At 37.0% G+C, this 23,334-nt stretch overlaps 1 protein-coding gene across 7 annotated transcripts in view; it reads right to left on the reverse strand.

Moving 5' to 3' along the window:
* The window catches only part of SNTG1 (syntrophin gamma 1), an 870,442-nt gene that overhangs the window by 620,161 nt on the left and 226,947 nt on the right, over window positions 1-23,334 (reverse strand). Inside the window, exons 3-4 of one of the 7 annotated variants that reach the window (XM_055286456.2) lie at window positions 13,116-13,325; window positions 12,206-12,238 (exon numbers count right to left, since the gene is read on the reverse strand). The exons of the other annotated variants lie outside the window; for them this stretch is intronic. The gene's annotated coding sequence lies outside the window, so the exon portion shown is untranslated. The remainder of the gene's footprint in view (window positions 1-12,205; window positions 12,239-13,115; window positions 13,326-23,334) is intronic. 7 annotated transcript variants of the gene reach the window in all.

The raw sequence follows: 23,334 nt of genomic DNA on the forward strand, positions 1-23,334 counted from the left end.
TATACATACAAACGAGTGCACGTGTAACCGAATAACTCTGTGGGTTGTACCAAGGTCCGTTTCCTGCTTTTCATAATCAGGTAGTGCAGTTATGCAAGATGTTAAATTTGGGAGAAGTTGGGTGAAGGGTACACAGCATCTCTCTGTACATTTCTTTGCAACTTTCTAGAAATTATGATTAATTAAAATCTTAAAAGTTTCTTAAAAAGTAAAGGAAATGTTGAATATAACTTCAACTAGTGTTATCTCTTAAAGGAAAATAGAATAAAATACAAATATAGTAAAAACCATGTGTACTATAGTTTTCATGCTCCACTTCTTATATTGGGTAATAGATTCACAGATTATTTTGGTGTTATATGCTTTATAACATATATATATATACATATATATATATATATACACATGCATATACATGTATACACACACAGATGTGTTAAGGTTTTGTCTTTGTCAACTATTATACTAAAGTAAAACAAGAAAAATTCATCTTATACTGTATACTTTGTTTATGTGTTTGTGTGTGCATATCTTTAGACGAGAGGTACATATTTTCTTTCCTTTACTATTAGAGAAAAAAACAAATTGTTACTTAATGGCAGTAATATAAGGAATGGAATGACTTGGTCTTAATAGTAAATCTATACTTTGTGGCCTTATTTACATTTGATTGTCTTTATGTTAACAATGTAAACTGGTTTGTGTTTGTGTGAAGTGTGTAGTAATAGAATTAATAGTTGGGAATTATAATTTTTCACAAATATAGTCCTTCCTAAAGATGTGTAGATTTTTTTCAGGAAGTTGGGAAATATTAAACATTTTAGAAAAAGATTACTAAATTATTTAACTTGCTTAAGTGTTATTATACAAATTAAAGGAATTGTAATTAAATTATATTTTTACATTTCAATAAGAGAAAGCACAAGAAGTAGCCATATAACATCAAATTATAAGTTAAAATTTAGATTCCTTCATTAAGTAATCATGTATTTTATAATAATACTTATCTAAGGTAATTTTTAAATTATTAGAAAAAATCATAATGATATGCAAACTAATTAATGGCTTTCTAAATCTCTCTCAAAATAATACTTGAGTGAAACAAATTTACTTTATTCCTTTCTTTTTTTCTTTACTTTTCTTTTTTTTTTTTTGAGATAGAATCTTGCAAACTTGCCCAGGCTGGGGTCCAGTGGTGTGATCATGACTCCCTACAACCTGGAACTGCCAGGCTGACAGGATCCTCCCATCTCAGCTTCCTGAATAGCTAGGACTACAGGCGCATGCCACCATGTCTGGCCAATTTTTGTATTTTGTGTGTGTGTATGTATATATATATATATATATATATATATATATATTTGTAGTGATGAGGTTTTGTTCTGTTGCTCAGGCTGGTCTCAAACTTGGGGCTCAAGCAATCTGCCTGCCAAGGCCTCACAAAGTGTTGGGATTATAGGCATGAGCCACCACACTTGGCCAAATATACTCTCTTATCAGGACTATTACATATAATTACGATCCAGAGAGGTCAATGTGATTTGAAGGAATGTGATATGAAAGGTTTTACATATACAAGATTCAATACCTGAGTGACATATAGGAAAAGCTGGTTTAGAAACAGACTCTTTTGCTTTCCTAATTTCAAAGATATTTTTATTTAGCATAATTGGATGACATCTAAGTTACAATGCTGCTTTAGGTTCAACTAGTAATGCCCATTGGTTATATGACAAATGTATGTATAGACATATATCTCTATATTTTTAGGAAACACTATGGTTTTCCAATCCAGGGTTTCTGTTACTATCTGAAAATTATAGTTGTAAATCACTGAAAAAGGAAAATAAAAATGGCATGGCCATAATGGCAGCAATTTTCAAGCAGATAATATGCAGAACATGGTAGATGAGTGTCCCTGGCTGAGGATGATGTAAATTTAATTGTTTCACTTAAATTAAGCAATATTAAATCAATTGTACTCTTTCCAGATATAAAAGCTCTATCTGGAGATGCGTAAAAGGATGAACAAACTCTACAGCAAACATCAGGATAAAGGACACAAAATAATTTTTGGATACATTTTGACATTTTCCTGATTCTTGCTTGAATAAATCACTACCTGCAAAAATGATTTCTGTACATCCATACAACAGTTTGCTAAAGCCTCATCCTTGTCACTGACTGCACTGTGATATAGAAAATTAATATTTTCTCACTCTGACAACTTGCTGGGGCAAGGTGAATGGGAATCTCTGGCTGGGGATGGAGACTAAATGTTAAGATAAATTGACCTCACTTAATTAAATAGAGCAATATTAAGCCAACTGCTCTCTTTTCAGTAAGCAAAGCTATGCCTGTGAAGCTCATCAAAGCAGAACTCAACACTGTTCTATCCAAAATATTATAAACACCTGACACCTAATTCAACATTTTTTGTGTATGTGTGGGAGACAAAAGATTATTTTTCCTGCTGGGGAGGGGGAAGTATAGTTTCTATGAGTTAGAGTCACTATTGTCTTAATTTATGACATACATAAAATAAGCTAAAAGCAAATTTGAAAACCTATAAATAAGGGATGACTCATTCTTTGACCATAATGTTAAAGTAATATTCAGAAGAATGAACTTTATCTTCTGATGTTGTATAGCCATACCATTTAATAAAGCCAAGAAGCATAATAAGTATTTAGCAGTAGAATTCATAGTTGGAGATAATATTTTTTCCAAAGAGTTTCCACACTGTTAACATAAGAGTTGCATATTTTGAAGAGTTACTTCTATTTACAAATTCACTGCATATTTGAGCGCATATTAGGGACCTTGTGCTCTTCTAGGGTCTGTGAATGTAGCAAGGAAAGAAAACAAGGGACAAAAAATAAGCGAAATTTATATTATGACATGTAATATGTTGTATGCACAAAAAGAGTTGCAACCAAATATCCCCTAGTAATTTAAAATGTGTTCACTAAAAATTATCTACTTAAAAACCTATCTGCTTTTAAATATCTTTTGATTTTGCAGAACCAAACTGTCATTTCAGTCAGATTGTCTGATAGAGCTTTAAATGAATAAGTACCAGTAAACAAGGTTTGCTTTGTTATCCACTGTTCATGCTTGTCAATGGAGAATTGCCAGTTCTCTGGAAAAAAGCAATCCCCTTTCAGAATTTGATACTGGAACAGAACATGTTCATACGCAAAGTTCTTTGTAACTGTGCATCACGCTGTACCAGCCATGGCAAAGCATCTGAATAGCAGCAGAGTAATGTTCTATTCTCCTTAACCATTTCAGACAAGCATTGTGAAAAATTAGCTTTCTGTTCATTTTTACTTCTGACCATAGTTTAAGCATATTCAGCAAGCCCGTGATGATAGATAGCAAAAAAAAAAAAAAAAAAAAAAAAAAAAAGAATCTGTGTCTTCCTATCAAAGTCTCTGAGATCAATAGGAATATTAAAATGGAAGAGAGACAAGAGGAAAAAGCAAATATAAGAGGTAGATCAAACCCAGATTTCAGTCTGTCAGTTCAACAATTTGCAGTGCTAAAGGCAGCAATTGTAAAGATGCAGCCATTATCTTGAAAAGGTAGGATCCAACAAGTGATATTTTTGAATTCTTAACCTTGTCATTTTGCATTTAGAATTTTAAACTACAGTCTAAATAATCTTCTATTATAAAAGCAAATTAATTTTACTAAAAAATTCATGGGCCAAGTGTGGTGGCTCACGCCTGTAATCCCAGCACTCTGGGAGGTGGAGGCGGGCAGACCTGGAGGTCAGGAGATGGAGACAATCTTGGCCAACATGGTGAAATCCCGTTGTGTACTAAAATACACAAATTGGCCGGGCGTGGTGGCAGGCGCCTGTAGTCCCAGCTACTTGGGAGACTGAGGCAGGAGAATGACGTGAACCCAGGAGGTGGAGGTTGCAGTGACCCGAGATCGTGCCACTGCACTCCAGCCTGGCGCCCGAGCAAGACTCTGTCTAAAAAAAAAGAAAATTCCTGAAGGGAAATGTGTAATACTTAGTTTGTCCACTAAAAAAAAAAAAAAACTTGGAATTCTAACTGGAAGATCTAAATTTTGGAAAAATTATATTTTGGAATACTCAGAAGCAACAGTAAAAGGGACACAGAAAAGTCATCTTCTAATCAATAGGTTATAGGTTATGGTTAAGTAGACATTTTTTTTAAAACTAGAGAATATGGGATTTAGTTTCTGTGGGTGAAACAAGTCTGTCTCACTAAAGGGCGGTGGAATAACCGGCTGAGTTGAGGAGAGTTGCTTTCTTCCCAGTTGATAGAATCTAGAGTTGAGAGACCAGAAAGGGCCTCCCTGGAGGGTGAAGGGAGAGGCCTCTCTTCTGAAGAGTGAACTGGGACTTAGCCAGCTGCGTATGGGAGCAGGTAGTTAGCAACTCTATGAGAAAAGACTGGAACCGTGAATCCTGGAAGCAGCCACATGACACCAGATACCATCCCCTTCTGTTTGCCCTGAGCGTTAGAAAGGCTTCCTAAGGATTTCATGGTGATCTTGGCTGTGCCTTGCTATAGAATATGCGAGAAAGTTTCTGGGTCCAGGCTCCCATGAGACAGTAAGAGGAGCATGCTCTGAAGCTGGGATAGCCCGGTTATGTTTACCTCCAGGAACAGCAGTGGGGGCAGATGGCAGGAGCAGAACACATCACTGCATAATCACGAGGAATGGCCAGGCTGATGTCAATCAGGAGAGAGGATTCAGCTTCACACATGTGACGTAAATACCCCTTCCTATCCTGACGTCCTAGATTAGATAGCGCCTCAGTGTGAGATCCAGTGGGCTAACGAAGGGAAGCATGATGGAGGATGAAGTTCTGCTAGGAAATGGTGCTTTCGTTTTTTCTTTTTCTTTTTTTTTTGAGACGGAGTCTCGCTCTGTCGCCCAGGCTGGAGTGCAGCGGCGCGATCTCGGCTCACTGCAAGCTCCGCCTCCCTGGTTCACGACATTCTCCTGCCTCAGCCTCCCAAGTAGCTGGGACTACAGGCACCCACCTCTAGGCCCTGCTGATTTTTTGTATTTTTAGTAGAGACGGGGTTTCACCGTGTTAGCCAGGATGGTCTGCATCTCCTGACCTCGCGATACGCCCGCCTTGACCTCCCAAAGTGCTGGGATTACAGGCGTGAGACACCGCGCACGGCCGGTGCTTTCTTATAGCCAGCGGGCTGCAGGGTTCACTCTGGGCAGCCTCACTTCCCATTGGCTTTGTGACACTATTTCCCTGCTCTTAGGTTATTCACAGAGCTGCTCTGACAAGAACCAGGGTGACTAATTCTATCTCAGTTCCTTATTTTGTCCTGCCAAGCAAGAGGCAGTCAAGTCAAGCTCTCCACCTTCCCTGACACTGTACAATTCAATTCAACCACAAATCACACAGCATTTCTTCTCTGTCTTGCTCTTCCTCCTTCCTCTTCTCTTTCTCTTTCCCTAAATATCATTCCCCTCTCTTTCATTCTTCTAAAAGCAGTTTAGGCCAGGTTGTGAAGGATTTTGAATGCTTGTCTAAGATTATATGCTTTATTAATGCAAAATAGGGAATGAATTGTGCTTTTTTAAAGACAATTATCTCTTAACCTAATTTGTGGTCTTTCCTTTTGCCCCTTAAATATTGCTGCTATCCGGGATGTTTTGACTGGGTGGTTTTTTTTTGTTTGTTTGTTTTTTTCTGATTCTTCCATACATTTTTTTGTGGGAATGCTTCCCTCACTAGACTAGGGCTTTCAAATCTATACTTACCTCATGCACTCAAGGGCCAATCACTGATTCTATCTCTGGGCCAGAGATTTCTCTGAACTCCAGCTACACATACAGAACACACAACACATACACCACACACAACACATGCACCACACACTATCAGGTCCTCTTGGAAAGTCCCTAGAATCAGCACATTGACACTGAAAGTTAGCCTTTCCCCATGAAAACATGCCTGTTTTTCCATGTAATCTATTAATCGTATCATCACAACTCCCATGCCCCAAGCCATGAAACTGAACTTCATATTTGATTTCTTCCTTCACTTTGGCCCTATACAATCAATGGGTCAAGTTCTACTAAAATCTCCAATTAATTTAACAACTGTGTACTTTCCTTAAGTCTTTCTACCTCATTTGGCTTATCTTGTTATTTTTCCTTGCTTAGATTTCCATAATCATGAAAAACTGATCATATAGTGTTCCATATAAAATCCCTGATTTGTTCTATGCGCTGCTGCTGAAGTCATCTTTTTGAAACATAAACTTTCAACTTATATGATCATGTGATTCTTCAACAATAAGTTCTTTCATGGATCATCATCATCTTCAGGACACAATCAGTATCATTTAGAATAATATTCACTGTCCTTAATTATCTATCTATGAGTCTTGACATTAAAATATCATCTTCTCTATTTTACTATTCCAAAGTCATTGCCATTCTCTAAATATGAAATCCTCTCTTTGCAGCAGTGGTCCCTCTCATTGGTGGCTGTGTCTGCCTGAACTCCCATTTCCCCACACTTCTCAGGCTCCTATTCTTCTTCCAGGCTTGTGTCCAGTTGTTTTCAGAACTCCTCCAAAAAGTATTCTCTACAGTCTATGTTCTGTGCCCAAGTTCTGTGCTCCCAAAAAAGTACTACAGCTATTCCGTGCTTCTACAAGAGCCCTGTGAGTATCAAATAAGCTGATATAAGTATGACTTCAGGTTTAAAATCCATAAGATACATTATAAGGCAATAATTAGCTATGCATAGTGTTTCTAAGGGAGATTTCAGAAATATAACTCAGAGAGATCACAAATCACATGCCTTGTTATTCAGGGAAATTTACTAATACACTATGTTATTTTATTTACATTTCATTCACAACGAAATGTAAATCTTAGAAGCCATCCTAGTTGTGATATAGAATGAAAGAACAAAAAAGCAAAAGAATGTCCATGCTTCTAAGTGATGAGGACTAATCTTGAGCAATCCATACGACCCTTTAAGAAAACTGAGAGTTTTTCTTCTTGGAAAGAGGTAATTGTTTCAAAGTAATAGCATTTTCCCTTTCAAATTCATCTCAAAAGTCAACAAAAGGTTACCAGTTACGATTAGAATAGATATTGTTTGTATCATCCCTTTAACACAAAAATTTCAGATATTATTGAAAGTCAATTTGCTGTAACAATGTTTATGTGTCAGAAATTGAATTCAATTCCATAAGGCTCCAGGTGAGTATTATCTAGAAATAGTTCTTCCAACCCTAAAGATTAGTAAATTTTTCTCAGAAGATGAGACACAAACTGCATAGAAAATTAAGTGCAATGCCCAAGAGCATATTCTCCTTTTATTAGAAAAACCAACAAACACATTACTCAATATGTTGTCCTGCATAAATATCAAACATGCAGAGTTTGCTACTGTTTTATTGTTCTGAATTAAAATTGCTCCCAGTTTAAGTCTACCAGGTAAGGGCCCAACTTAGGTAATTGAGTATATTTTTCAGTAGGAGAGGGAGCTGCAGGTGGATTCTGAAGAACTTGGTTTAATTTCTTCAACTGCTTTGCTGGTGGTACTCCAGAACAAGATAATTAAGGTTTTTGAACTGTGATTCCTTCTCATATATAATGGAACCTGTAATACCAATGGGGCCAAATGAATAAGGGTAGAATGAGAGGATGCCTGTGAACACGCCATAGAAACACTAGGCTCAGGTACTGAATAAAATTGCTGAGAGAGTCAAATACTCAAGTACACACACATGGCTTTTAGTTTCATTGAAGCTGCAAAACAATCACTACTATTTTATTTCCTTTTTTGATATACACGTCAAATAGTGAAAATATTCTCTATATAAACATGATAAAATAGTAAAGACTCACATTTTACTTTTTCCGTTGACCAAAATATCATTGAGATTACAGTAAAGAGACTAGAGACTAGAAAAACACAAAATAATTGCAAAGAACGGGGGAGGACACAACAAAGTTTTGGAAGTTTAAAATCTGATGGTTGATGAGTAACTTGCTTAGAAGGCTAATGCCTAAACCTGTCCTAAGCCAGCAGTAGGCAAATAATAGGAGTAAGATAATTTATATTGCAGAAATTTGGTAAAACCAGGAAACGTAAAATCTAATGTTTGAAAGTATTGCCTCAAGTGGACAGAAAATAAGACTAGTTTATCGCAGACCTAAAGAGTTTAGTAACAAACTCATAGAACATAACTGCAACAAATTACAAGTGAAAAAAAAGAAATATTTAAAATAGTCAAAAACCTTCTAAAAGTCAATAAAGAAAAAAGTCAAATAATCCAATAAAAAAATGGAGCCAAGATAGGAACAAGCATTTTAGACGAGAGAAACCCAAACAGCCGATCATCATCAAAAAGCACTCAGTGGCTGCTAGTTATCAGGCAAAAGCATATTCTGTTCACAGCACGTTATTCAACCATCAAATTAGAAACAAATGCAGACAATAAATGCTTGAGACTAAGAGGAGCAACTGGTTTGTAAACTCTAGTAAGAACATAAATTGGTAAAATAATTGTGGAAAATAGTCTAGTATTATTTATTAAAGTTAAAGGTGTCTATATCCACGGTCTCAGCAATTCTATCACCAGATATATACCCTTAAAAAACAAAAATCCTCTTACACATGTGCATCAAGGCATACCAGAATGTCTGTTCACCAAAGCATCTTTATCATAGCAAAAAACTGAATCAATTAAAAGTTATGTTAATATAATAAAGAATAGAGAAACAAATTATGCAGTATTACTGCAATGGAAGGTTGATTACAACAGAAAAATATAATGAATTCCAGCTACATAAATCAACATGGAAAAATAGGAAAATGTCTGCAGGTATTCAATAATTGCATAGTTGAAAACTAACAAACTTTGACTTCCTATTTTTAATTTAAAATTGTTTTTATTAAATTGAAGTTAATACTATTACCCTGTTATTCTAAATAGAAGTCCTGTGTGTGCTCCATGATCATAGGCATGGCATCCACTGAGTATTGTCAATCCCTGGGGACTCTGCCCAGTGCTCTCTGATGGCCGTCTTCCTATACTTAAAAAGTATTGAGAACCCACCCAAGAAGCTACTTTGTACATGGGTACAATCTGTTTTTTATTTCCTAAGAGACAGGCTAAAAATAAGACTACATATGTGAAAGATGAATAGACTTCATATAAATTCAAGAATTTTCTAAAATTCCAGACATGTGACATTAAAATATCAAGAAAGCCTTGGATATCATGGATCTATCATAATCTGAACCTGATAATGGGAAGAGAACCCTTTACTGCTTAGTAGAAGAAATGAACCAAAAGTGCCTATCTTGTCCAAATGTACCAGATCTCCCAAACTAAGATGATCATGGAATTTGCCACCCAAACAATGTCACTTGGGAGACTGATAGGAAGAGGTATTCATAATTTGCCACGACAGTTGACATAAGTCAGGAATGCCCTGGGAAAAGAAAATATACATTTAACTTATCCAAAACTAACAACCACTTATTGCTTTTATCTGTCAATGAACATTTCTTTAGAAATGTTTGAAAAAGCTAACTTCTGTCTAGCTTTGGTAACTACTTTTATAACATTCTCGATTCTATGGATTGATTTTCATTTCTATGAATGTGCAAGACAGGAAAGTCTCAGTGCTGTAAACAAAGCACCAGTAGCAATCTCGAGAAGGTGTAAATTGTTTTGTTTCCTTGGCTGAATTCCTGAATTTTACCTCCATTTTTATGATTTATAATGAAAAGTCCTAAATATTACATTTTTATTCTGGCATCCAGTAATACCCTATCTGCAAGCTCAGGGAAATTCTATAATTTAAAATTTCCTTAAAGGCTTTTGCTGCTCTAATATTTAACCTCCTTCCTTTTTTGAATAATACGTATTTCATGTATACTAATATGTATTTTTATATTCAGATTTACTTTAAAGAATTATCAAGTAAGCATTAAATATAAGTGTTTATTGGGGAATAATTTAAACAAAATAAAATACTCATATATGAAAGACACAGTTTGATGAGTTTTAGCAAACCCATATAGCTTTGTAACCACTCCTCTGATCAAGATACAGAACATTTCTATAGCACTCAGGCACAGTCACTCTTCTGATTTTCATCATCATAGATTAATTTACCTAGAAAGCAAACAAATGAAATACTACCACAGCTATGAGTCTAAATATCTATATACAGACAGATAGAAGTGTCCATACATCTATAGATATCAATATCTATTTTTGTCTAGTCTTCCTTGTTTGAGATTCAGCTCTGTTTTTGCATCTATCAGTATTCCATTCTTTGTATTGCTGAGTAGCAATCATTGCATAAATATAAAACCATTTGCTTACCTATTCATTTGATCATGAGAATTTTGTGAAGGTTCAATTTAGATATGAAAAACTGCTATGAACACTTGATTTTATTCCTCTTGGAAATGGAAGCACTATACGATTGTACATTTCTCACAGTGCTTGTGAGTTCAGTTGCTCAACATCATTAACAACACTTGGTATTGCCAGTCTTTCTCCTTTTAGTTATTCTAGTGGGTGTGACGTGGTAGCCCAAGATAGTTTAATTTCCACCTACTTGATTAATAATGATGTCAGCGCCTTTTCATGTACTTACTCACAATTTGTACATCTTCTTCTTTTTTTTTTTTTTTTTTGAGACGGAGTCTCGCTCTGTCCCCCAGGCTGGAGTGCAGTGGCGCAATCTTGGCTCACTGCAAGCTCTGCCTCCCGGGTTCATACCATTCTCCTGCCTCAGCCTCTCCGAGTAGCTGGGACTACAGGTGCCTGCCACCACGCCTGGCTAATTTTTTGTATTTTTAGTAGAGACGGGGTTTCACCATGGTCTCAATCTCCTGACTTTGTGATTCGCCCGCCTCGGCCTCCCAAAGTGCTGGGATTACAAGCATAAGCCACCGCGCCCGGCCTGTACATCTTCTTTAGTGGCATGCCTGGGTGCTTGATCAGAGCACTTGCCCATTTTTAATGGGCTGATTTGTCTTTTTAGCAATGATTTTTATTATTCTTGATACATCTTGTTTTTTTTTTTTTTTGAGATGGAGTCTCACTCTGTCGCCCGGGCTGGAGTGCAGTGGCACGATCTCGGCTCACTGCAAGCTCCGCCTCCTGGGTTCACGCCATTCTCCTGGCTCAGCCTCTCCGAGTAGCTGGGACTACAGGCGCCCGCCACCATGCCCGGCTAATTTTTTGTATTTTTAGTAGAGACGGGGTTTCACCATGGTCTCGATCTCCTGACCTCATGATCCGCCCACCTCGGCCTCCCAAAGTGCTGGGATTACAAGCGTGATACATCTTGTCCATGGGCACAACTGGGAAATACATGCACATATCCCAACCTGTATTTTAGGTTATACATTAAACTATATACAGTAATACATATAAAGCTATATATACATATAGATGCACATTTTATATATCAGCCATATATTGATCAGTGCATATATTGATTTTCGTATTTTGAAGTAATCCTAGATTTCTAGACTAAATCTATGTGGCCAACATGTGTTATCCTTTTATGTATTGCTGAATGAGATCTGACAATATTTCATAAAAGATTTTAGCATCCGTGTTCATAAATGTTATAGGTCCGTAATTTTAGTACATTTTCATTCTGCTATAGCACTTGACAATGTCGGATTCAGGGCCATGCTGATTTCGTACAACAAATTGGGAATGTTTCCTCTCCTTATATTTTGTGAAAGAGTTTGTGTAAGTTTTGTATAATTGTTTCCTGAATTTTAATAGAGTGGACTAATGAAGCCAACTGTACCTGGGGGTGTTTTGTGTATAGGGGCAAAGGATGAAGTCTTAAGTCTCAATTTCACTTATTTAAACAAAATAAGGCTATCCAGATTTCCTCTTTTTGTATTAGTCTTAGCAGATTCTATTTTTCAGTAAAAGTTTTCAATTTCATTTCATTTGCCCTTTTTTTCTTTACTGAATGGTGGTTTTTTTTCCTTTTTACACTTCTATATCTCTAGTATTCATGGCGATGCTCTGACAAATTGTGATTTTTCTGTTTATTTTCTTTTACAATTCTAACTAGAGATTTATTTGTTTTATTCATCATTTCAAACAACTTTTGTCTTTATTATTTCCATCTTATGTTTCTTTTCTGTTACCTCTATTATTTGTTTTCTTCAACTTACCTTGAATTATATTAAATCTTTCTTCAGATGGCCCTAAAGAGTGAAAGGTGATATTTTTATCATAAACCTTTTCTTCTTTCTAATATAAAAAATTAAGGCTATACATTTCCCTCTAAGCTTCATCTTACAAATATTTATTATCTTTAAATTATCTATAGTTTCTAATTTATTTTGTGGTTTCCTGTGCGTAGCTTAATTTACAAATATTTGGGAATTTCTAAACATTATAGAAGATTTTATCTCTTATTTAATTCTGTAGTGTCGTAACTTAAAATTTTTTTGCCTAGCCAAAGGTCACAAATATTTTCTTCCATTTTTATTCTATAACTGTTGTGGTTTTAACTTTTACATTAGTTCTCTAGTACACTTTTAGCTAATTTTTGAATTTTTCATTGAGATTAATTTTGTTTACTGTGGATATCAAATTGTTCTACTACCAGTTATTTTTAGGTAATCCTTTTCTTAATGAATTGCCTTTGCAACTTAGATGAAAACCAATTGATCATGTGAACCTGGGTCTAATTTTGTACTCTCTATCCTTTTCCTATGATCTCTCTGTATTTTTACAACAGGACCATAGTGCCTGTAATCAAGGTAGTTTTATTTTGAGCTTTGAAATGCAGCAGTACTACAACTTTGTTTCAAGCATGATAGCAAATTTGGTCTCTATTAATTCATCTCGAGTAAAAGAAAAATCTAATTCTTTCACAAACTATTTTAAAATTATTTCAATTGAATTTTTACTTTGAAATAATTTCATAGTTAGAAAAATGTTGTAAGTATAGTACACAGAATTAGTCTATAACCTACACCCATTTTATTCTAAGTTTAACAAATTACATAACCATTAACAGGTTAACATTGCCATATTGCCATGAACTGAACTATAGGCTTTATATTCAGACTTTACCTTTTTTCCACTAATGTCTTCTTTCACTACAAGATTTCATCCAACACACCACATTGCATTTAGTCATCATGTTTTCTTGGTCGCTTCCAATCAATGGCATTTTGTTCAGGTGTTTTGTTTTCTATGACCTTGATAGTTGTGATCAGTATAGGCCAGGTGATTTATGGACGGTCTCAATTTTGGTCAGTTCAATGCTTCCCCATGATTAGGCTAGGTTTGAAGATTTTTGTGAAGAATATCACAGAGGTGAACATCATTCTTATTTCATTATTTGAGGAATGACAGGACTTATTTCTGGTAACATATACCTTGCCCACTTGGTTACAGTGGCATCTGATGGGTTTCTCTAGCCTAAAGTTACTAAGACAGGTAATTTCTGCATTTCCAACTGAGGTACCCAGTTCATCTCACTGGGGCACGTCAGACAGTGGGGGCAGGACAGTGGGTGCAGCCCACTGAGTGTGAGCCAAAGCAGGGTGAGGCATCACCTCACCCAGGAAACACAAGGGGTCAGGGAATTCCCTTTCATAGCCAAGGGAAGGGGTGACAGAAAGCACCTGGAAAATTGGGTCACTCCCACTCTAATACTGCACTTTTCCAAGGGTCTTAGAAAATGGCACACCAGGAGATTATATCCCATGCCTGGCTCAGAGGGTCCCATGCCCACGGAGGGGTACCCGGCTGTATGGGGTGTCAGTCTGCCCCTACTGGTAGCACAGAAGTCTGAGATCAGACTGCAAGGTGGCAGCGAGGCTGGGGGAGGGGTGCCTGCTATTGCTGTGGCTTGAGTAGGTAAATAAAGCGGCCTGGAAGCTTGAACTGGGTGGAGCCCACCTCAGCTCAAGGAGGCCTGCCTGCCTCTGTAGACTCCACCTCTTGAGGCAGGGCATAGCTGAACAAAAGGCAGCAGAAACCTCTGCAGACTTAAATGTCCCTGTCTGACAACTTTGAAGAGAGTAGTGCTTCTCCCAGCAGGAGTTTGATATCTGGGAACAGACAGACTGCCTCCTCAAGTGGGTCCCGGGTCCCAGATCCCAGATTAGCCTAACTGGGAGGTACCCCCCCGTAGGGGGCAGACTGACACCTCATACAGCTGGGTACCCCTCTGAGATGAAGCTTCCAGAGGAGTGACCAGGCAGCAACATTTGCTGTTCAGCAATATTTGCTGTTCTGCAGCCTCTGCTGCTGATACCCAGGCAAACAGGGTCTGGAGTGGACCTCCAGAAAACTCCAACAGACCTGCTGCTGAGAGTCCTGACTGTTAGAAGGAAAACTAACAAACAGAAAGTACATCCACACCAAAACCCCATCTGTACGTCATCATCATCAAAGACCAAAGGTAGATAAAACCACAAAGATGGGAAAAAAAACAGAGCAGAAAAGCTGAAAATTCTAAAAATCAGAGTACCTCTCTCCCTCCAAAGGAACACAGCTCCTCACCAGCAATGGAACAAAACTGGACAGAGAATGACATTGATGAGTTGAGAGAAGAAGACTTCAGACAATCAAACTTCTCTGAGCTAATGGAGGAAGTTTGAACCCAACGCAAAGAAGCTAAAAACCTTGAAAAAAGAATAGACAAACGGCTAACTAGAATAACCAGTGTAGAGAAGTCCTTAAATGACCTAATGGAGCTGAAAACCATGGCACAAGAACTACATGATGCATACACAAGCTTCAGTAGCCAATTCGATCAACTGGAAGAAAGGGTATCAGTGATTGAAGATCAAATGAATGAAATGAAGTGAGAAGAGAAGTTTAGAGAAAAAAGAGTAAAAAGAAACGAACAAAGCCTCCAAGAAATATGGGACTATGTGAAAAGACCAAATCTACATCTGATTGGTGTACCTGAAAGTGGTGGGGAGAATGGAACCAAGTTGGAAGACACTCTTCAAGATATTATCCAGGAGAACTTCCCCAACCTAGCAAGGCAGGCCAACATTCAAATTCAGGGAATACAGAGAATGCCACAAAGATACTCCTTGAGAAGAGCAACTCCAAGACACATAATTGTCAGATTCACCAAAGTTGAAATGAAGGAAAAAATGTTAAGGGCAGCCCTAGAGAAAGGTCCAGTTACCCACAAAGGGAAACCCATCAGACTAACAGCAGATCTCTCAGCAGAAACTCTACAAGGCAGAAGAGAGTGGGGCCAACATTCGACATTCTTAAAGACAAGAATTTTCAACCCAGAATTTCATATCCAGTCAAACTAAGCTTCATAAAGTGAAGGAGAAATAAAATCCTTTACAGAGAAGCAAATGCTGAGAGATTTTGTCACCACCAGGCCCGCCCTACAAGAGCTCCTGAAGGAAGCCCTAAACATGGAAAGTAACAACCGGTACCAGCCACTGCAAAACCATGCCAAATTGTAAAGACCATTGATGCTAGGAAGAAACTGCATCAACTAACGAGGAAAATAACCAGCTAACATATAATGACAGGATCAAATTCACACGTAACAATAATAACCTTAAATGTAAATGGACTAAATTCTCCAATTAAAAGACACAGACTGGCAAACTGGATAAGAGTCAAGACCCATCAGTGTGCTGTATTCAGGAGACCCATCTCACGTGCAGAGACACACATAAGCTCAAAATAAAGGGACAGAGGAAGATCTACCAAGCAAATGGAAAACAAAAAAAGGCAGGGATTGCAATCCTAGTCTCTGATAAAACACACTTTAAACCAACAAAGATCAAAAGAGACAAAGAAAGCCATTAAATAATGGTAAAGGGATCAATTCAACAAGAAGAGCTAACTATCTTAAACATATATGCACCCAATACAGGAGCACCCAGATTCATAAAGCAAGTCCTTAGAGACCTACAAAGAGACTTAGATTCTCACACAATAATAATGGGAGATTTAACACCCCACTGTCAACATTAGACAGATCAAAGAGACAGAAAGTTGACAAGGATATCCAGGAATTGAACTTAGCTCTGCACCAAGTGGACCTAATAGACATCTATGGAACTCTCCACCACAAATCAACAGAATATACATTCTTCTCAGCACCACATCACACTTATTCCAAAACTGACCACATAGTTGGAAGTAAAGCACTCCTTAGCAAACGTAAAAGAACACAAATTATAACAAACTGTCTCTCAGACCACAGTGCAATCAAACTAGAACTCAGGATTAAGAAACTCACTCAAAACTGCTCAACTACATGGAAACTGAACAACCTGCTCATGAATGACTACTGGGTACATAAGGAAATGAAGGCAGAAATAAAGATGTTCTTTGAAACCAATGAGAACAAAGACACAATATACCAGAATCTCTGGGACACATTCAAAGCAGTGTGTAGAGGGAAATTTACAGCACTAAATGTCCACAAGAGAAAGCAGGAAAGATCTAAAATTGACACCCTAACATCACGATTAAATGAACTAGAGAAGCAAGAGCAAACACATTCAAAAGCTAGCAGAAGGCAAGAAATAACTAAGATCAGAGAAGAACTGAAGAATATAGAGACACAAAAAAGCCTTTAAAAAATCGGTGAAACTGGGAAATGGTTTTTTGAAAAGATCAACAAAATTGATAGACCACTAGCAAGACTAATAGAGAAGAAATGAGAGAAGAATCAAATAAAAGCAATAAAAAATGATAAAGGTGATATAACCACCAATCCCACAGAAATACAAACTACCATCAGAGAATACTATAAACACCTCTACACAAATAAACTAGAAAATCTAGAAGAAATGGATAAATTCCTGTACTCATACACCCTCCCAAGACTAAACCAGGAAGAAGTTGAATCACTGAAAAGACCAATAACAGGCTCTGAAATTGAGGCAATAATTAATAGTCTACCAACCAAAAAAAGTCCAGGACCAGACAGATTCACAGCTGAATTCTACCAGAGATACAAGGAGGAGCTGGTACTATTCCTTCTGAAACTATTCCAATCAATAGAAAAAGAGGGAATCCGCCCTAACTCATTTTATGAGGCCAGCATCATCCTGATACCAAAGCCTGACAGAGACACAACAAAAAAAAGAGAATTTTCGACCAATATCCCTGATGAACATTGATGCAAAAATCCTCAGTAAAATACTGGCAAACCAAATCCAGCAGCACATCAAAAAGCTTAGTCACCATGATCAAGTGGGCTTCATCTCTGGGATGCAAGTCTGGTTCAACATACACAAATCGATAAACATAATCCATCATATAAACAGAACCAAAGACAAAAACCACATGATTATCTTAATAGATGAAGAAAAGGCCTTTGACAAAATTCAACAACCGTTCGCGGTAAAAACTCTGAATAAATTAGGTATTGGTGGGACGTATCTCAAAATAATAAGAGCTATTTATGACAAATCCACAGCCAATATCATACTGAAAGGGCAAAAACTGGAAGCATTCCTTTTGAGAACTGACACAAGACAATGATGCCTTCTCTCACCGCTCCTAGTCAAAATAGTGTTGGAAGTTCTGGCCAGGGAAATCAGGAAGGAGAAAGAAATAAAGGGTATTCGGTTAGGAAAAGAGGAAGTCAGATTGTCCCTGTTTGCAGATGACATGATTGTATATTTAGAAAACCCCACTGTCTCAGCCCAAAATCTCCTTAAGCTGATAAGCAACGTCAGCAAAGTCTCAGGATACAAAATCAATGTGCAAAAATAACAAGCATTCTTACACACCAATAACAGACAAACAGAGATCCAAATCATGAGTGAGCGCCCATTCACAATTGCTTCAAAGAGAATAAAATACCTAGGAATCCAACTTACAAGGGATGTGAAGGACCTCTTCAAGGAGAACTACAAACCACTGCTCTACAAAATAAAAGAGGACACAAACAAACGGAAGAACATTCCATGCTCATGGATAGGAAGAATTAATATCGTGAAAATGGCCATACTGCCCAAGGGAATTTATAGATTCAATGACATCCCCATCAAGCTACCAATGACTTTCTTCACAGAAATGGAAAAAACTACTTTAAAGTTCATATGGAACCAAAAAAGAGCCCACATTGCCAAGACAATCCTAATCCAAAAGAACAAAGCTGGAGGCATCACACTACCTGACTTCAAACTATACTGCAAGGCTGCAGTGACCAAAACAGCATGGTATTGGTACCAAAACAGAGATACAGATCAATGGAACAGAACAGAGCCCTCTGAAATAATGCCACACATCTACAACCATCTGATCTTTGATAAACCTGACAAAAACAAGAAATGGGGAAAGGATTCCCTATTTAATGAATGATGCTGGGAAAACTGGCTAGCCATATGTAGAAAGCTGAAACTGGATCCCTTCCTTACACCTTATATAAAAATTAATTCAAGATGGATTAAAGACTTAAATGTTAGACGTAAAACCATAAAAATTCTAGAAGAAAACCTAGGCAATACCATTCAGAACATAGGCATGGGCAAGGACTTCATGTCTAAAGCACCAAAAGCAATGGCAACAAAAGCCAAAATTGACAAATGGGATCTAATTAAACTAAAGAGCTTCTGCACAGCAAAAGAAACTACCATCAGAGTGAACAGGCAACCTACAGAATGGGAGAAAATTTTTGCAATCTACTCATCTGACCAAGGGCTAATATCCAGAATCTACAAAGAACTCAAACAAATTTACAAGAAAAAAACAAACAACCCCATCCACAATTGGGCAAAGGATATGAACAGACACTTCTCAAAAGAAGACATTTATGCAGCCAACAGACACATGAAAAAATGTTCATCATCACTGGCCATCAGAGAAATGCAAATCAAAACTCCAATGAGCTACCATCTCATACCAGTTAGAATGGCCATCATAAACAGTCAGGAAACAACAGGTGCTGGAGAGGATGTGAAGAAATAGGAACATTTTTACACTGTTGGTGGGACTTTAAACTAGTTCCACCATTCAACCATTGTGGAAGACAGTGTCGCGATTCCTCAAGGATCTAGAACTAGTAATACCATTTGACCCAGCCATCCCATTACTGGGTATGTACCCAAAGGAATATAAATCATGCTGCTATCAAGGCACATGCACACGTATGTTTATTGCAGCACTATTCACAATAGCAAAGACTTGGAAACAATCCAAATGCCCATCAATGATAGACTGGATTAAGAAAATGTGGCACATATACACCATGGAATACTATGCAGCCATAAAAAATGATGAGTTCATGTCCTTTGTAGGGACATGGATGAAACTGGAAAACATCATTCTCAGTAAACTATCGCAAGGACAGAAAACCAAACACCACATGTTCTCACTCATAGGTGGGAATTGAACAATGAGAACTCATGGACACAGGAAGGGGAACATCACACTCCGGGGACTGTTGTGGGGTTGGGGGAGGGGGGAGGGACAGCATTAGGAGATATACCTAATGCTAAATGACAAGTTAATGGGTGCAGGAAATCTACATGGCACATGGATACATATGTAACAAACCTGCACATTGTGCACATGTACCCTAAAACCTAAAGTATAATAATAAAAAAAAAAAAGAAAATGTGGCACATATACACCATGGAATACTATGCAGCCATAAAAATGATGAGTTCATGTCCTTTGTAGGGACATGGATGAAGGTGGAAACCATCATTCTCAGCAAACTATCACAAGAACAAAAAACCAAACACAGCATGTTCTCAGTCATAGGTGGGAATTGAACAATGAGAACATTTGGACACAGGAAGGGGAACATCACACACTGGGGCCTATTCTGGGTTGGGGGGTGTGGGGAGGAAAAGCATTAGGATATATATCTAATGTAAATGATGAGTTAATGGGTGCAGCACACCAACATGGCACATGTATACATATGTAACAAACCTGCACATTGTGCACATGTACCCTAGAACTTAAAGTATAATTAAAAAATTAATAAATACATAAAAAATAAAGTTACTATTTCTCACTTTGTGTAGTTTATTCTTTGAAAATGAGTCTCTAAGTCCAACCTACACTCAAAAGTAGTAATATTAAGCTCCACTGCTTGAAAGGAGGTATATCAACATATATTATTTTGAATTCCTCTGCAAGGAAGATTCCCCTGTGCCATATATTTATATTCATAATCATTTTTCTACCAGTATGAATTCATAGTCGTGTATATTTATTTTATATTTAATATGGTGTCTATAGGTATATACACATACTATATATAGGATATATATCTCTGTATACACACACACGCTATGTTATGTATATTGTTGCTCAAATTGTACAAACTTTGGCTGTTGTGAGTTCTTTCAGATTGGGTGCCGTGTCCTTCTGATATAACCTCATCTTTATTTAACTTCTATTTTTGCCACTATTCTACTTTCTAGCATTATAATATGCATTATGCTTATCCTCTATTTTCCCTGCCTCAAGTAGAGAATCAGCCATTTTTCCAGGAAATCCTGGTTCATTTCATTAGAGTAATATTTAGAAACTGAGGCATGGCACATGCAGTGTGTTTATGGCTACTGGAATTACAGTGCTTCTAGATCCCATGCATGTGCACAGCTAGGGAATACATGCACGTATCCTAACCTGCATGCTCATATAATTTATGTGTCCATCTGTATTTGTTATTGAATTAAATAAATTCATAATACCTCCAGATGTAATCCAGAACCACGAGCTTCAAAGTCAATCCCCACCATCCCTCCTGGCTTCTTCCTCTGACAGAAAAAATGCTGAATCAATTTGGTTAATGTGGCATCTGCAAGGTTTATCTACTCCAAAGTCACTCTCTAGAGTCACCTATTACCTATATTTTATTACTTATTGTCAAACCCTAGTGTATTTGTAATGTGGTTTCAAAATTTCTAACCTCCATTTCTGTAAAAAACAAGTTTCCCAAATAAGGTACAGTGATTAATTCTTTAATTCTATAATTCTTTTGTCTTTAGCTTACTTTACAGTTACCAGTCAAAACAGTTATTTTTTTGATGTTTCTCAAGTCAGCTCCAATTTTTCCCTCACCACCTTCAGTGAAGTTTGTCATACATTTATAATATAGTTTGATTCATTTTTCAGTCTGCATTCCATTCTGACATTCCCTGATGTCCTGGTTGATGTTTTTTTAAATGACCTGTTTTCAGATTTACTAGATGACTCTTGACAAATGCATAGAGTCATGTATCTACCACCCAAGTATCATGCAGAAGAATTTTATCACTTTCAAAGTTCCCTGTATCCTTGTCACATTCAATCACTCCTGCCTTTGTTTTTAAATACGACATCAACAGGATATATGGTAAAAAAAAATTTAAAAATTGGACTTCAAAAAATTTAAACTTTTGCTCGTGAAACACATTGTTAAGAGAATAAGAAGACAGCCATATAGTGAGAGAAAGTATTTGCAAATCATATATGTGATAAAGAATTTATATCCAAAATGTATAAAAAAATCTTAAATCTCAACAAGAAAAAAAATAAAGAACAAAAAATCATCACAAGACTTTTAACAGACACTTAACCATAGAAGACATATTAATGGCAAAGAAGAATATAAATAAATCTAAATTTAAACCACACTGAAAGGTCACTACATAATTTTTAGAATGTCTAAAAATCTCTAGATATTGTGAGAGTCTAAAACAAAACTCTCACAATATCAATGGCTGGTGAGGATGGGGAGGCACAGGAATCCTCACACACTGACAATTGGTTGCAATATGACATAGCCACTCTGGATGACAGTTTGGCAGTTTTTTAGATAAGTAAGCCTGCCTTACCTTTCAATCTAGAATTCCCACTTTGTTTTGTCTGTTTGTTTGTTTGTGTGTTTTTGTTTTTGTTTTTAAACTGAGTTTTGCTCTTGTTGCCCAGGCTGGAGTGCAATGGCGTGATCTTGGCTCACTGCAACTTCTCCCTCCCAGGTACCAGCGATTCTCCTGTCTCAGCCTCCCAAGTAGCTTGGATTAAAGTCATGCACCACCACGCCTGGCTAATTTTTTTGTATTTAGTAGACACGGAGTTTCACCATGTTAGTCAGGCTGGTCGCGAACTCCTGACCTCAGGTGATCCACCCGCCTCGGCCTCCCAAAGTGCTGGGATTACAGGCATGAGCCACCACGCCTGGCCAAGCATTCCGACTTTAAAGCCTTTACCCAAGTAACTTGAAAGCATGTTCACCACACATACCAACACACACAAAACACATACACACACAAATTGGATACTCTTTAGTTGAAATATTTCCTTATCCTCATACAAAATAACATTAAGTATAGGCATTTTATTTTTCTAATTTTCTTTCCAAAGTGCCTTAATAAGTTTAACAAAATCATTTATCTATATTTAGCTATATTTCTACAAGTTTCCACCTAACTTTTTTTTTATTATTATTATACTTTAAGTTTTAGGGTACATGATTCAAAGATATTTCAAGTCATCTATATATTTTTATTAGAATTTGAATATGTTATTTTATTTCCCCTTAAAATGCATTTGAATTTTATTATTTGTAGGTATCTAATTATTAAAAAATATATATCTAATTTTAAATTATTCAAATATGTAAACTGCTACTTTCTAAAATATATGAAAATAGAAATAAAAAGTGCATTTGGCAATAAGGAGATTTGTTATTTTGGAACAATCAGTTCTACTTTCCCTAAACTTTGTTGGGTGAGAAAAATATTTCGGTTTGTGTTATTAATCCCTAAAGCAGAGTATGTCAGCATGAGTTTCTCAACACCCCCCCACCAGCCATGACTTTTTCTGTAAGGCAGTAAATGCAGTCAGGCTTCATCCCTGGAGTTTCATCTTGAGTAAGTCTACAAAAGGGCCCACAATTCACATTAGTATGCTTCTTGTTTGACTATGATCTGCAACCAGGAGTTACTTCATTAGTTTCACATCCATTTTTTAAAATAATAAATAGTTATGTAAGAATTAGTCTAAAAGTATTAAAATATCAGAAATATGGAATTATTTCCTCTGCAAAGAAGCAAGCAAATAAAACTGAGTCTATAATTCCGTCTAGCTGTATCTATCTGTATATAAATTTTTCATATTTATCTGTTTCAAGACTTATTTTAAAATGTGTCTATAGTCATTGTCTCCACTAGCTCTCGATGAAGATTCTCCTCGATCCGTTCCAATGAGGCTCCCCCTTTTCTCCTAACACTGCTGCCCTCCAGGTGGCCAGGGCTCTGCGACTGTCACTCCTGGCACCCTCCCTATGAGTGGCATTGCCATCATTCCTGAAGCGCTGAGTCCTCTCGGCGTGGAGGGC

The sequence above is a fragment of the Symphalangus syndactylus genome, chromosome 7 (genome assembly GCF_028878055.3).
Source record: "Symphalangus syndactylus isolate Jambi chromosome 7, NHGRI_mSymSyn1-v2.1_pri, whole genome shotgun sequence".
Lineage (NCBI taxonomy): Eukaryota > Metazoa > Chordata > Mammalia > Primates > Hylobatidae > Symphalangus > Symphalangus syndactylus.